This window comes from Sciurus vulgaris (genome assembly GCF_902686455.1).
Source record: "Sciurus vulgaris genome assembly, chromosome: 2".
NCBI classification, from domain to species: domain Eukaryota; kingdom Metazoa; phylum Chordata; class Mammalia; order Rodentia; family Sciuridae; genus Sciurus; species Sciurus vulgaris.
The window spans coordinates 1,492,278-1,504,429 of NC_136462.1; the positions used below are offsets into that span (position 1 = coordinate 1,492,278).

Consider the following 12,152-nt stretch of genomic DNA (forward strand, 5'->3'; position numbering starts at 1 on the left):
GAGACCTAAGCTGGCAGCGGGGCCGTGGCCTGAGGTGGCTGGTCCTGGGACCAGCAGAGGTATTCCAAGTCACCAGGTATTTCAAGAGCACGTCCCCAGGATTCCAACTCTTCCTCTGCTGAGCACTGACTGTAGGTGATCTCTCCTCCTCCAAACCCTAAGGGAGTCGGGAACCGAGGCCTGCCTCCAGCCAAGGCTGCCTGTTCCACACTGGCCGTGGGGGCCGGCTAGGGGCTGAGGGAGACAGGGACGTGGGCTTCAAGCCCACCAAGCCCAAGCTGAGTGCAGATTGCCCTTGGTGGAAAACAGACCCCAGGGGAATGCTGCATCCCAAGGAGATCACCAGAAAGGCCAGGGCAGGGGTGCAGCAAGGCCTCTGGTGTCTGTGGGGTGCTGTCCAGCTCACTCCTCCCTGCCACGCTGCATCCACATCCCAGGGAACTTGGGTGCAGGTGGCCGAGAGCCTCTGAGCAGCAGTGCCAGCTCCTGGCGGGTGCGGTGGGCTCCCAGGCCAGCACGCTTTAGACGGACAACAAGTGTGGGTGAGCAGAGTGGGGCCTCATCTTAGGGGGACCTGGGTCCCGCTGAGGGCTTCGTGCGCCGAGGGTTTCGCTGCACGGAGGGATCACCCAGCAAGTCCCCAGGCAAGCCTCCCGCGGAAGCCAGCTCCGGTCCCAGGCGACGTGCTTGTCCAGAGAGCTTCCACATCAGGCAGGTGTGAAACGGTCCTGATCCCACGGCTGTTGGTGGAAGCTTCCTCCCTTCTCCAGCACACCTGGGCACGCCGCCCTGTGCTTTCTTCCCTGTCCACCCCCTTGGCCTTTGCAGAGGGCTCTTCCTGCCCATTTCTGTGCCTCTCCCTGCATGTGTTATGGTTCCATCAGGGAGGATGAGTGGGAAGGCTGAGTGGAGGCCAGGTGTCAGGCTTCTCCTGCAGCGGGTCCTCTGGATGTGGTGTTCTGGACTGGGCAGCTGCAGCCTGCCCCACACCTTCCTCTACCAGCCTCCAGCATCCTGGGGGACGCCTCCCCTCTCTCCAGGCCCTGCCCAGCACACCCTAGAGCCGCCCCCACACTTCGCAGGTCCCATGGCCTCTGCCACAGCGTCCCTCGTCCCTCACCTTGCAGAGACCAGGGCTGCAGGGCACAGCTCAGGAGACGGGGAGCTGTGTGGACAGAGGGAAGGCAGATTTGGGATTGGGCAGAAGAGGTGGTGTTGGTGTTTGGGCTTCTCAAGCGAATGCTGTGTGAACATCACACAGTGCTGGCTGCATCAGGTGTATCTCCCAGGCTCGTCCTGAAGTCAGGGAGGCCAAGTGGGGACAATAGCCCAACCCTAGGTGGAGGGTGCCCACACGGACCTCTGCCACTGCTGGGCAGCGCGCCCAGGAGACCTGTGCATGCAGCCGGCACCCCAGCACCCGTGGCTCTGGGCTGTGTCCTGGTGCCTCAGGGGATTCTGGAGCCGCAGGGAGGAGCACTCAGGCTGCAGGGCAGTGGACCTGGACCTCGAGGAAGGAGGTTCTGTGGGGCAAGGGCACCAGGTCTGCGGTGTGGACGGGAAGCCCACCCTCATGGCTGCGAACTTCCAGCCCATGGGCTCATGACTCTGGAGTCTGGAGTGCAGGAGAGCCATGGGGCCAGCCTCGAGGACAGCCCTTGCCTGGGAGGGACAGGTAACCTGGGGCAGGAGGCCCGGCCACTGTCAGCACTGTGGACTGCGGACTCACCGGGTGTGCAGGCTGCGGCCTCCACTCTGCTGCTTCCCAACGCCCCTCTTCCCTTTGGGGCACTCCCTCCTGGTGTCCAGAGACTCCACGTCCTCTCTGCACCTCACGCTACGTCTGTCCTGGGCATGGGCTTCCAGCCAACCACGTCTGCTCAGCTCGGTCGAGTCTCCTGTGGCTGCAGCTGTTCCAAGCTCCGTTCCTGAAGTCCCCGCTGGGCCTATTCAGGGAGCCTGGCATTCTGTGCTGCCGCTGGCCCCTTCACAGTGGAGGTTTCCCTGCCCCTCCTGGAGTCTGACACACCAGGACCCAGGTGGCAGGGAGTCTGCTGCCCCAGCCTGTTCTCCGCGACTCTCTGCATCCTGCACCCTGGCATGGTGGGTCTGCCACTGGAGAACAGGATGCCCGTGAAGACCATGGAGCTCTTTGTGAGGTGCCGGCCCTGCAGGCAGGAGCCCCTCCTCACCCAGGCCCTGAAGTCAGGACGCACCCCCAGCCCCTTGCTGCCTTCAGGTCCCGAGCTCAGTCCAGGTCGGTGGCAGGGGCCGTGACTCCTGCTCTGGTCCCACTTCGCTGACCACAGGGCGCAGCCTTCCCAGGACCTACGTGGCTTCATCCCTCCGGAGGCCGGGAAGTCCACTTCATCCAATAGACACCCGGGGGACGGGGTTGCTCCCTCAGGATCTTCCGTCCCCAGACGCTCCTGTGTGAGTCTGCGTGCAGGACTGCCTTCCGGAACCGTGTGAACGGGAGCCCCTCGTCAAGTGCTAGGGCAAGAGCGAGTTCCTGCGGCACAGTGGAGGCAAGGCAGGCACTGCTGGGACTTGAGTCCCAGCAGGAAGCCCAGCACGCAGGAGCCTGGCCCTTGGGAGGCGAGAGGAGCCCTGGGGAACGCCAGGGCCTGGGAGGGTCCGTCTGAGGGGCTTGCACAGTGTGTGGTGTCGGCGCCCCCCGGCCTTCTGCTCTGGGCACCGTGACCACCCACAAATCCCCTTTTGCAAGTGCTGGGGAAAGTCACACACAGCAAGAAGCATCCAGCAACCAGGACGTGGGCAGCGTCCCTGCAAAGCTGGAGGTGCTTGTCCCGTGTCTCTGCCGCCCGCTGGACTTCTGCCTGGCTTCTGCACTGTGGAGCAGGGGTGTGCTGAGCAAGAAGGGCAGTGCCCTCCAGCCTCTTCCCACACGTGCCTCCCGCTCTGCCCCTCAGACTCTGGGGACGTGCAGACAGGTGGCCTGCAGGGCCGCTTCGTCAGCCAAGCCAGGCCGAGACTCCTTGTAGCCGTCCTCCTCCCCGACCTTGACAGACATGGTTACTTTATTCCAGTACTTTTCCCGCTTCACCCGGGCTTTGCTTTTCTCAGGAATAGAAAAAGAAAGAGCTGATTTTCTGTAACGGTGATAAGGCAGGCTCTCCAGGCAGGCGGCCGATCTCCGAGGCTTTGGCCCTGTTTGATGATAAGTGCCGTCTGGCGTTCAGCATTCCAGGTACATAAATGCGATTCCAGCAAGCACACAGCACGCTCGAGCGACTTCTCCCACGCATCTCCTCAACCTGCCGGTGCCCCTGCCCTCATCCCCAGGTCTTCCGAGGTGGTGTAGCGGGGATGGAAGGAGCCTCTGCTTGTGACCCACTTCCTGCACAAAGCCAGGGACTTACCCAGGAGCCTCGCCAGACGGCGACACTCAGCAACACACACACAGAGTCCCTGTTTCTGCACCTGGATCGATGAACCCTGCAGAGTCCCCCAGCGGTCTTCTCAGTCCTGCCCTCTTAGGAGCAGCTGTGCGGACTTAGAGAACCCCGCTGGCAAGGGGCCAGGGCAGCACCTGTCCTGCTGGGGACGAGTCTGGCTGCTGCTCTGAGAGCAGACCCCGGAGAGCCATGCCAGGGAGCTCTCAGCATGGCTCCTTGGACCTCCCCTCGCTGCTGAGAGGGCAGGGGAAGATGAGCCTGCAGGAGGTGTTCACGCAGGGCCGCGGAAGACAGAAACGGACGGTTCGCTGCTCTGGACTCTGCAGCATCCCAGAGCAGGGGCTGTTTAGACAGTGCCCACTTTGCCCACCTGCTTGGGTGGTGAATGTTTTCAATTCGCTGCCAAAAGGCAGTGATGGTCCGAGGCAGAGCTGACCCTGCCTGAGAGTCCTTCTTGGCTGGAGTCCAGGGAAAGTGGGTGACGGCTGCAGACCCCACCTAGGAAGCAGGCACGGTCCCTCCAACCCTGCACTGGGATCCTCCAGCTTTCCACGTGCCCAGCTGGTGCAGCGTGGCGGGGGGCGTGTGCAGTGCCAGGGCTGGGCCCTCTCCAGGTCAGTCCAGTTCCTCCCAGGGAGGACACAGTGCTCTGGACTGGTTTAAGGTGCCGAGGCCTTTTAGGCACCTCAGAGCTGTAGCCCCATGAGGGGTCTGAAAATCACTAGGTGGACAGGACCCTAGAGGACTGTGGGCTGCCCAGAGCCAGAGCCAGAGGTGGGGCATGGCTGTGCTCCGCTCCTCTTTCTTCTTTAAAATCTCACTCATTTTTATTTTTACAGACTGCATTTTGGCCCACTGTACACAAATGGGGTATGACTTTTCATTTCTCTGCTTGCACACGATGTAGAGTCACTCCATTTGTGTAATCATACCTGTTCATAGGGTAGTGTGTCTGCCTCATTCCACCATCTTTCCTTCCCCACGCCCCTCCCCTCCCCTCATTTCCCTCTACACAATCCAGCGTTCCTCTGTTCTTCCCTTACCCCCATGCCTCGACACCATTGTGTATCAGCATCTGCTTATCAGAGAAAACATTTGGGCTCTGGATTTTAGGAATTGACTTATTGACTTATTTCACTTAGCTCCATCCATTTACCTGCAAGTGCCATAATTTCATTCTTCTTTATGGCTGAGTAATATTCCGTTGTATATATATACCTCATTTCTTTATCCATTCATCTATTGAAGGGCATCTACATTGGCTCCACAATCTAGCTATTGTGAATTGAGCAGCTATGAACATTGCTGTGGCTGCATCACTGTACTATGCTGATTTTAAGTCCTCTGGGTATAAACTGAGGAGTGGGATAGCTGGGTCAAATGGTGGTTCCATTCCAAGCTTTCTAAGGGATCTCCATACTGCTTTCCAGAGTGGCTGCACCAATTTGCAGCTCCACCAGCAATGTATGAGTGTGCCTTTTTCCCCACATCCTCGCCAACACGTATTATTGCTTCTGTTCTTGATAATAGACATTCCAATTAGAGTTAGATGTGAACTCTTAGGGTGGTTTTAATTTGCATTTCTCTAGTTCCTAAAGATGATGAGCACTTTTTCATCTATTTGTTGATTGATCGCATAGCTTCTTCTGTGAAGTGTGTGCTCAGTTCCTTAGCCCATTTACTGATTGGGTTCTTTGTATTTTTGGTATAAAATTCTTAAGTTCTTTATAAATTCTGGAGATCAATGCTCTATCTGAAGTGCGTGTGGTAAAGATTTTCTCCCACTCTGTGGGCTCTCTTTTCACAACATGGATTGTTTCTTTTGCTGATAAAAAATGTTTCAGTTTGAATCCAACCCACTTATTGATTCTTGCTTTTATTTCTTGCGCTCTAGGGGTCTTGTTAAGGAATCTGGTCCTAAGCCAACGTGATGGAGATTCGGGCCTACTTTTTCTTCTATTTGGGGAAGGATCTAATTCCTAGAATCAGGTCTAATTCCTAGATCCTTGATCCATTGTGAGTTGAGTTTTGTGCAGGGTGAGAGATAGGGGCTTAGTTTCATTCTGTTGCATATGGATTTCCAGTTTTCCCAGCACCATTTGTTGAAGAGGCTATCTTTTCTCCATTGCATGTCTTTGGCACCTCAGCCTAGTATGAGACAACTGTACTTCCGTGGGTTTATCTCTGTGTCCTCTATTCTGTTCCATTCATCTATCTGTCAGTTTTGGTGCCGATACCATGCTGTTTTTGCTACTATTGCTCTATAGTATAGGTTAAGTTCTGGTATTCTCATACCTCCTGCTTCAATCCTTTTGCTAGGGATCGCCTTGGCTATTCTGGGTCTCTTATTATTCTAGATGAATTTCATGAGTGCTTTCTCTACTTCTATGAAGAAGGTCATTGGGATTTTCACTGGAATTGCATTGACTTTGTATAGAGCCTTTGGTGGCATGGCCATTTTGACAATATTAATTCTGCCTATCCAAAAACGTGGGAGATCTTTCCATTGTCTAAGGTTTTCTTTACTTTCTTTCTTTAGTGTTCTGTAGTTTTCATTGTCGAGGTCTTTCGCCTCTTTTATTAGATTGATTCTTAAGTATTTTTTTTGAGTCTATTGTGAGTGGAGTACTTTTCCTAATTTCTCTCTCACAGGATTCATCACTTATGAATAGAAATGCATGAGATTTATGTGTGTTGATTTTATAGCCTGCTACTTTGCTGAATTCATTTATGAGTTCTAGAAGTTTTCTGGTGGAGTTTTTTGGATCCTCTCTATATAGAATCATGTCATTGGCAAATAGTGATAGCTTGAGGAGGTCTTTTGCTATTCGTATCCTTTTAATTTCTTTCTCTTGTCTGATTTCTCTGGCTAGAGGTTCAAGGACTATGTTGAATAGAAGTGGTGAAAGAAGGTATTGCTGTCTTGTTCCAGTTTTTAGAGGAAATGCTTTCAGTTTTTCTCCATTAAGAATGATGTTGTCCGTGGGCTTAGCATAAATAGCCCTTACAGGGAGGTATGTTCCTACTACCTCTATGTTTTCTAGTGTTTTGAGCATGATGGGGTGTGGTATTTTATCAAATGCTTTCTCTACATCTATTGAAATAATCATATGATTCTTAACCTTAAGTCTATTGATGTGATGAATTTCATTTATTGATTTCTGGATGTTGAAGCAATCTTGCATCCCTGGGATAAATCCCAGTTGGTCATGGTGAATTATCTTTTTAATATCTTTTTATAAGAGGTTTTCCAGAATTCTGTTAACAATTTTTGGGTCTGTGTTCATCAGAGTTATTGGTCTGGAGTTTTCTTTCCTTGATGCATCTTTGTCTGCTTTTGGTATCAGCGTGATACTAGCCTCATAGAATGAGTTTGGAAGGGTTCCCTCCTTTTCTATTTCATGGAACACTTTGAGGAGTATTGGAATGAATTCTCAATTGAAGGTCTTGTCGAACTGGGCTGAGAACCCATCTGGTCCTGGGCTTTTCTTGGTTGGTAAGCTTTTGATGTCTTCTTCTATTTCATTGCTTGATATTGATCTGTTTAAATTGTGTGTGTCCTCCTGATTCAGTTTGGGTGGATCATATATCTCTAGAAATTTGTCAGTGTCTGAGATTTTTTTATTTTGTGGGAGTAGAGATTTTCAAAATAGCTTCTAATTATGTTATGTATTTCAGTGGTGTCTGTTGCCATATTTCCTTCCTCATCACAAATTCCAGTAATTTGAGTTTTCTCTCTCCTTCTTTTCATTACTATGGCTAAGGGTTTATCAATTTTGTTAACATTTTCAGAGAAGCAACTTTTTGTTTTGTCAATTTTTTGAATTCTTTCTTTTGTTTCAATTTCATTGATTTCAGCTCTGATTTTAATTATTTCCTGTCTTTACTAATTTTGGTGTTGATCTGTTCTTCTTTCTCTAGGACTTTGAGATATAATGTTAGGTCATTTAGTTGCTGACTTTTTATTCTTTTATGGAATGTGCTCCATGCAATGAATTTCCCTCTTAGTACTGATTTCATAGTGTCCCAGAGATTTTGCTATGTTGTATCGTCATTCTCATTGACCTCTAAGATTTCTTTTATCTCCTCCCTGATGTCTTCTGCTATCCATGCATCCTTCAGTAGCATATTATTTAGGCTCTAGGTGTTGGAGTAGCTTCTGTTTTTTATTTTGTCATGGATTTCTAATTTCATTCAGTTATGATCTGATGAAATACAAAGTAGTATCTCTATATTTTTGTATTTGCTAAGAGTAGTTTTGTGGCATAACATATGGTAGAGAAGGATCCATGTGCTGCTGAGAAGAAAGTGTATTTGCTCGTGATGGATGGACAATTCTGTATATGTCTGTTAAGTCTAAGTTACAGGTTGTATTCCTGAGTTCTGTGGTATATTCTTGTTCAGTCTTTGTTCAGAAGATCTGTCCAGTGGTGACAGCAGTGTGTTAAAGTCACCCAGAATTACTGTGTTGTGGTCTATTTGATTGCTGGAATTGAGAAGGATTTGTTTGACATACATGGATGTGCCATTGTTTGGGGCATAAATATTTATGATTGTCCATGTCTTCCTGACTTATGGTTCCCTTAGGAAGTATGAAATGTCCTTCTTCATTCCTTCTGACTAACTTCGGCTTGAATTCCACTTTGTCTGATACGAGGATGGAAACCCCTGCTTGTTTGCACAGTCCATGTGAGTGATATGATTTTTCCCAACCTTTCACCTTCAGTCTGTGGATGTCTTGCCTAGGAGGTGAGTCTCTTGAAGGCAGCATATTCTTGGGTTTTTTTTAAAAAATCCAAACTGCCAGTTTATATCTTTTGATTGATGAGTCTAGGCCATTGACATTCAGGGTTATTATTGAGATATAATTTGTATTCCCGGTCATTTGGGCTGATTTTCAGTTTTTAACTTGACTTGGTTTCTCCTTTGATTGGTTTTATCTTTAGGGTAGTTCCTCCCTTTGCTGACCTACATTGTTGTTTTTCATTTCCTCCTCATGGAAAATTTTGCTGAGAATGTTCTCTAGCACAGGCTTCCTAGTTGTAAATTCTTTTAACTTTTGTTTATCATGGAAGGATTTTATTTTGTCCTCAAATCTGAAGGTTAGTTTTGCTGGGTATAGGATTCTTGGTTGGCAACCATGTTCTTTCAGAGCTTGAAATGTGTTGCTCCAGGCCCTTTTGGGGTCTGAGAAATTTGCTGATATCTGTATTGGTTCCCCCCTATATTTAACCAGATGCTTTTCTCTCACAGTCTTTAAAATTCTGTCTTTATTTTGTATGTTGGGAATTTTCATTATAATGTGCCTTGGTGTGGATCTGTGGTCATTTTGAGCACTTGGTGTTCTGTAGGCCCCCTGAAGTTGATTTTCCATTTCATTCTTCAGGTTTGGGAAATTTTCTGATATTATTTCATTGACTAGGTTATCCATTCCGTTTGGTTTGTGTCTCTGTGCCTTCCTCAATCCCAATAATTCTTAATTTTGGTCTTTTCATGATGTCCCATATTCTTCGAGGTTTTGTTTGTGATTTCTTACCATCTTCTCTGTTTGGGCGACTTTATTTTGAAGATTAAATACTTTGTCTTCATTGTCTGAGTTTCCCTATTCCAAGTGGTCTAGTTTGTTGGTGACCATTTCCATTAAGTTTTCATTTTGGTTTATTGGTTCCTCCATTTCATGGATTTCTCCCCCCCGCCGCCCAGTATTTCTGTCTCTTTGTTGAAATGATCTTTTGCTTCCTGCAGTTGCTCTTTTAACTGTTTATTGAAGTGATCATTCATTGCCTGCACTTGCTCTGTTTTACATCCTTTACTTCCCGGATCATTTTAATTTTGTACATTCTGAACTCCTTTGCTGACATCTCTTCTACCGTGCTGTCAATGGATTCTAATCTTGGTTTCTTTGGGGCACTTTCTTCCCTCGTTTTTCTCATGTTGTCTGTGTGTCTTCCTCTCTAGCAGTGCAGATCTGGGGTATTTACAGTTTCCCCCTAGAGGTTTATAGTGTCCTGCAGGTTTCCAACGCCTCACGTTTAAGGGGGAGAAAAATATTAGCAGCACCCAGTGTAAACAATATGCAGCCTTAAACCAAATAGCCCCCACGAAGACGTTCACAGTCGAGTTGTAATAAACAGAGAGGATGAGTTTGATCATCATCTGCAGTATATCCAATAGGTCCACAATGAGGTCCACCATTTCTAATGGTGGACAAAGAGGATGGGGAGGGGCGTAGGATGTGATATTAGTGGGATGGGAAGTGGGTGTCAGAGGCACTAGTTCACAGGAAAGGTGAAAGCAGGATCAAAAGAAGCTGGCTGTTAGCATGAGAAAAGGAGAAACTGACTCCAAGGAAACAGGGGGATAAGAGGAAAATAGAGAGATTGAGAAAAAGAAAAAATCAGAATCGAAACCTAAAAGACCCTACCTCACAACTGTCATATTCTAGACAAACCTCAAGTCTTCAGCAGCCTGATGCATGAGAGCTACCTGACCATGAGCTGCTGGTCTTCAGTAGGCTTCTCAGGAGAGAGTTGCCCCACCTAAAGATGGCGGCTTCCGCTTCCGGGATAATCCAAGATGGCTGCAGAGGCTTCTGAAGGTGGTGGTAGGTGGGGAGCCGCAGCACTTGGGTGTTGCAGGTGGGCCTGGGTCCTCACCGAAGCTCCCGGGTGGGCGGGCCTGAGTCCTCGCTCTGTCCCTTTCGTTTTGAGGTGCTTGGGATGGACTCAAGGCCCTGTGTGGCTGGTAAGTCCCACAGCCCCAGCCCTTTTTATTTTATGTCGACACAGGGTCTCACTGAGTTCCCAGGCTGACCTTGAACTTGTGCCCCTCCTGCCTCAGCCTGCCAGCAGCTGGGATGGTGCCTCTGCGTCCAGCAGATCAAGGTTTTCTGAGGCTGTCAGCCCAGGGAGCTGAAAGACACATCTGGGGACCTCAGAGGCATAAGGACCCTCAGCTGGGGACTTGGGTCCCACTGACCTCAAGATCACAAGCGGGCACCCCAGGTCGGCATCAGACTGAAGGCACAAATGAGAAGACAGTAGACACCAGAGTCAGCCCCTGCAGGGTGGCTCTGTCTGGGGCCCTGATTCAGCGCTTCCCAGGTCGATGCTGAGCCTAGAACCAGCCCCAGTGAAGGCCTCACCCTACTTGGGCCACTTGTGAGTTTGTCTGTCTGAGCATCTCCGTGGCTCCTGCGCTAGCTGTGATGGGTGATTTGAATGTCCTGATTTCTCCACGAGGCTTCCCTCAGCACTTCACTCAAGGCCTTGGGTGGATTACGGTGTCTAGACCATTCCAGTTTGCAACCAGCAGGCTGCAGTTTGCCAGCTCAACTTCCCATATTATTAAATAAATCATTCCTGTGTCCGCCCTGAGTTGAAGTCAGGTGAAAGAGAAGAGTGCGGCTTTTCAGACTTCAGGTACCTCCCGACGGCTAGGGGCAGGTGGGTCACATGAATTGCGAACAGGTCTACTCTGCTCCCCAGAACCAGGCACCCAGGTCCTGCTCTGAGAAACAGCTGCTGCGGCTTCAGACTGCTGCACACCAGCGCTCCTCTTGGACAGTGGCATTGCAACTCACACAGAACCCTTTCTCCTAGTGCCAGCATTCTGGGAAACTTGGTCGTGAGAGTTTTTAACTGTCTTTTGAAGGTTCTGTGGGGCACAAGGACTTGGGGCTGCGTGCTGTGTCATTGTGGTGACCCAGTGCATCTATCACCTCCTGAAGGAGACAAAACAAGTAGAGGTGCATAGATGGGGACTGGTGATAGATTTGTCGGTACATTTTATTAGACGGCTATTTGTCATTATAACCAAAATAACGGACACGAATAACTTAGAGGAGGAAAATTTTTCCTTCATGACTACTTCCCCTAGCCATGCCCCCCAGCATGAAGTGACCACCCAGTAATCGACTCAATTATTAATCCATCAAACTGGTCAATGCACTGATGAGCTTACAATGCTGACGATGTAATGATTTCAGCTCTGGACATCCCTGTGTTGTCTTAGATGAGATTTTGGGCTCAACTCATATGCAAATCATGATACAGGATCCCTGGGCCATGAGAGCTCACATCCGTCTCATAATGGAAAGTGCACTCAGTCCATCTCCAAAGGTTTCCATAGTCTTAATAGTTGTCAGCATGGCTCAAAAGTCCACCTCAAAGTCACCTCTGAGGCTCTTTGGCTGTGAGTCCTGCAAACATCAAAAGCGAGTTACATCAATGCAACACACCAGGGCACAGAGTCAACATTCCCATCCCTTGATGGAGGAGCAGGGGCGTATAAAGAAGGGGCGGGGTCGAAGCAAGACGGACAGCCAGCTGGGCAGACAGGTCCTGGGGCTCCACTCCTGGCATGTGGGGTTCTTGGCCGTGAGATGTCATCTCAAAAGGCTTGTGCAGCACCACATCCTTGGCCTGGCTGGGTGAAGCCTCAGGCGGCTCTTCCCCAAGAAGCTCTGCCTCACCTTGGGCCCGAAGCCGAGGAGTTGGCCACCCAGGGATCAGACCTCTGAAGCTGCAATTCCCAAGTAAACACTTCCTGTCCCAGTCCTTCTGGCTGGGTGCTCTGCTCACGACAGCGCACAAGCTGAGTAAAGCACCCCCAGCTAGGCCGTCTCCTGGAGTCGCACCACCTTCCAGGAGCCCAGCAGCTGGGGACCAAGCCGAAAGCCCAGGAGCCTTCGGGGAACATTCTAGACCTAAACTCTGCCATTGTGCGTGCTCC

At 49.9% G+C, this 12,152-nt stretch overlaps 1 gene segment (V, D, J or C); it reads left to right on the forward strand.

The window, feature by feature from the left end:
• LOC306653293 (immunoglobulin alpha-2 heavy chain-like) overlaps nt 1-12,152 on the forward strand; it is a 460,569-nt gene that overhangs the window by 148,791 nt on the left and 299,626 nt on the right.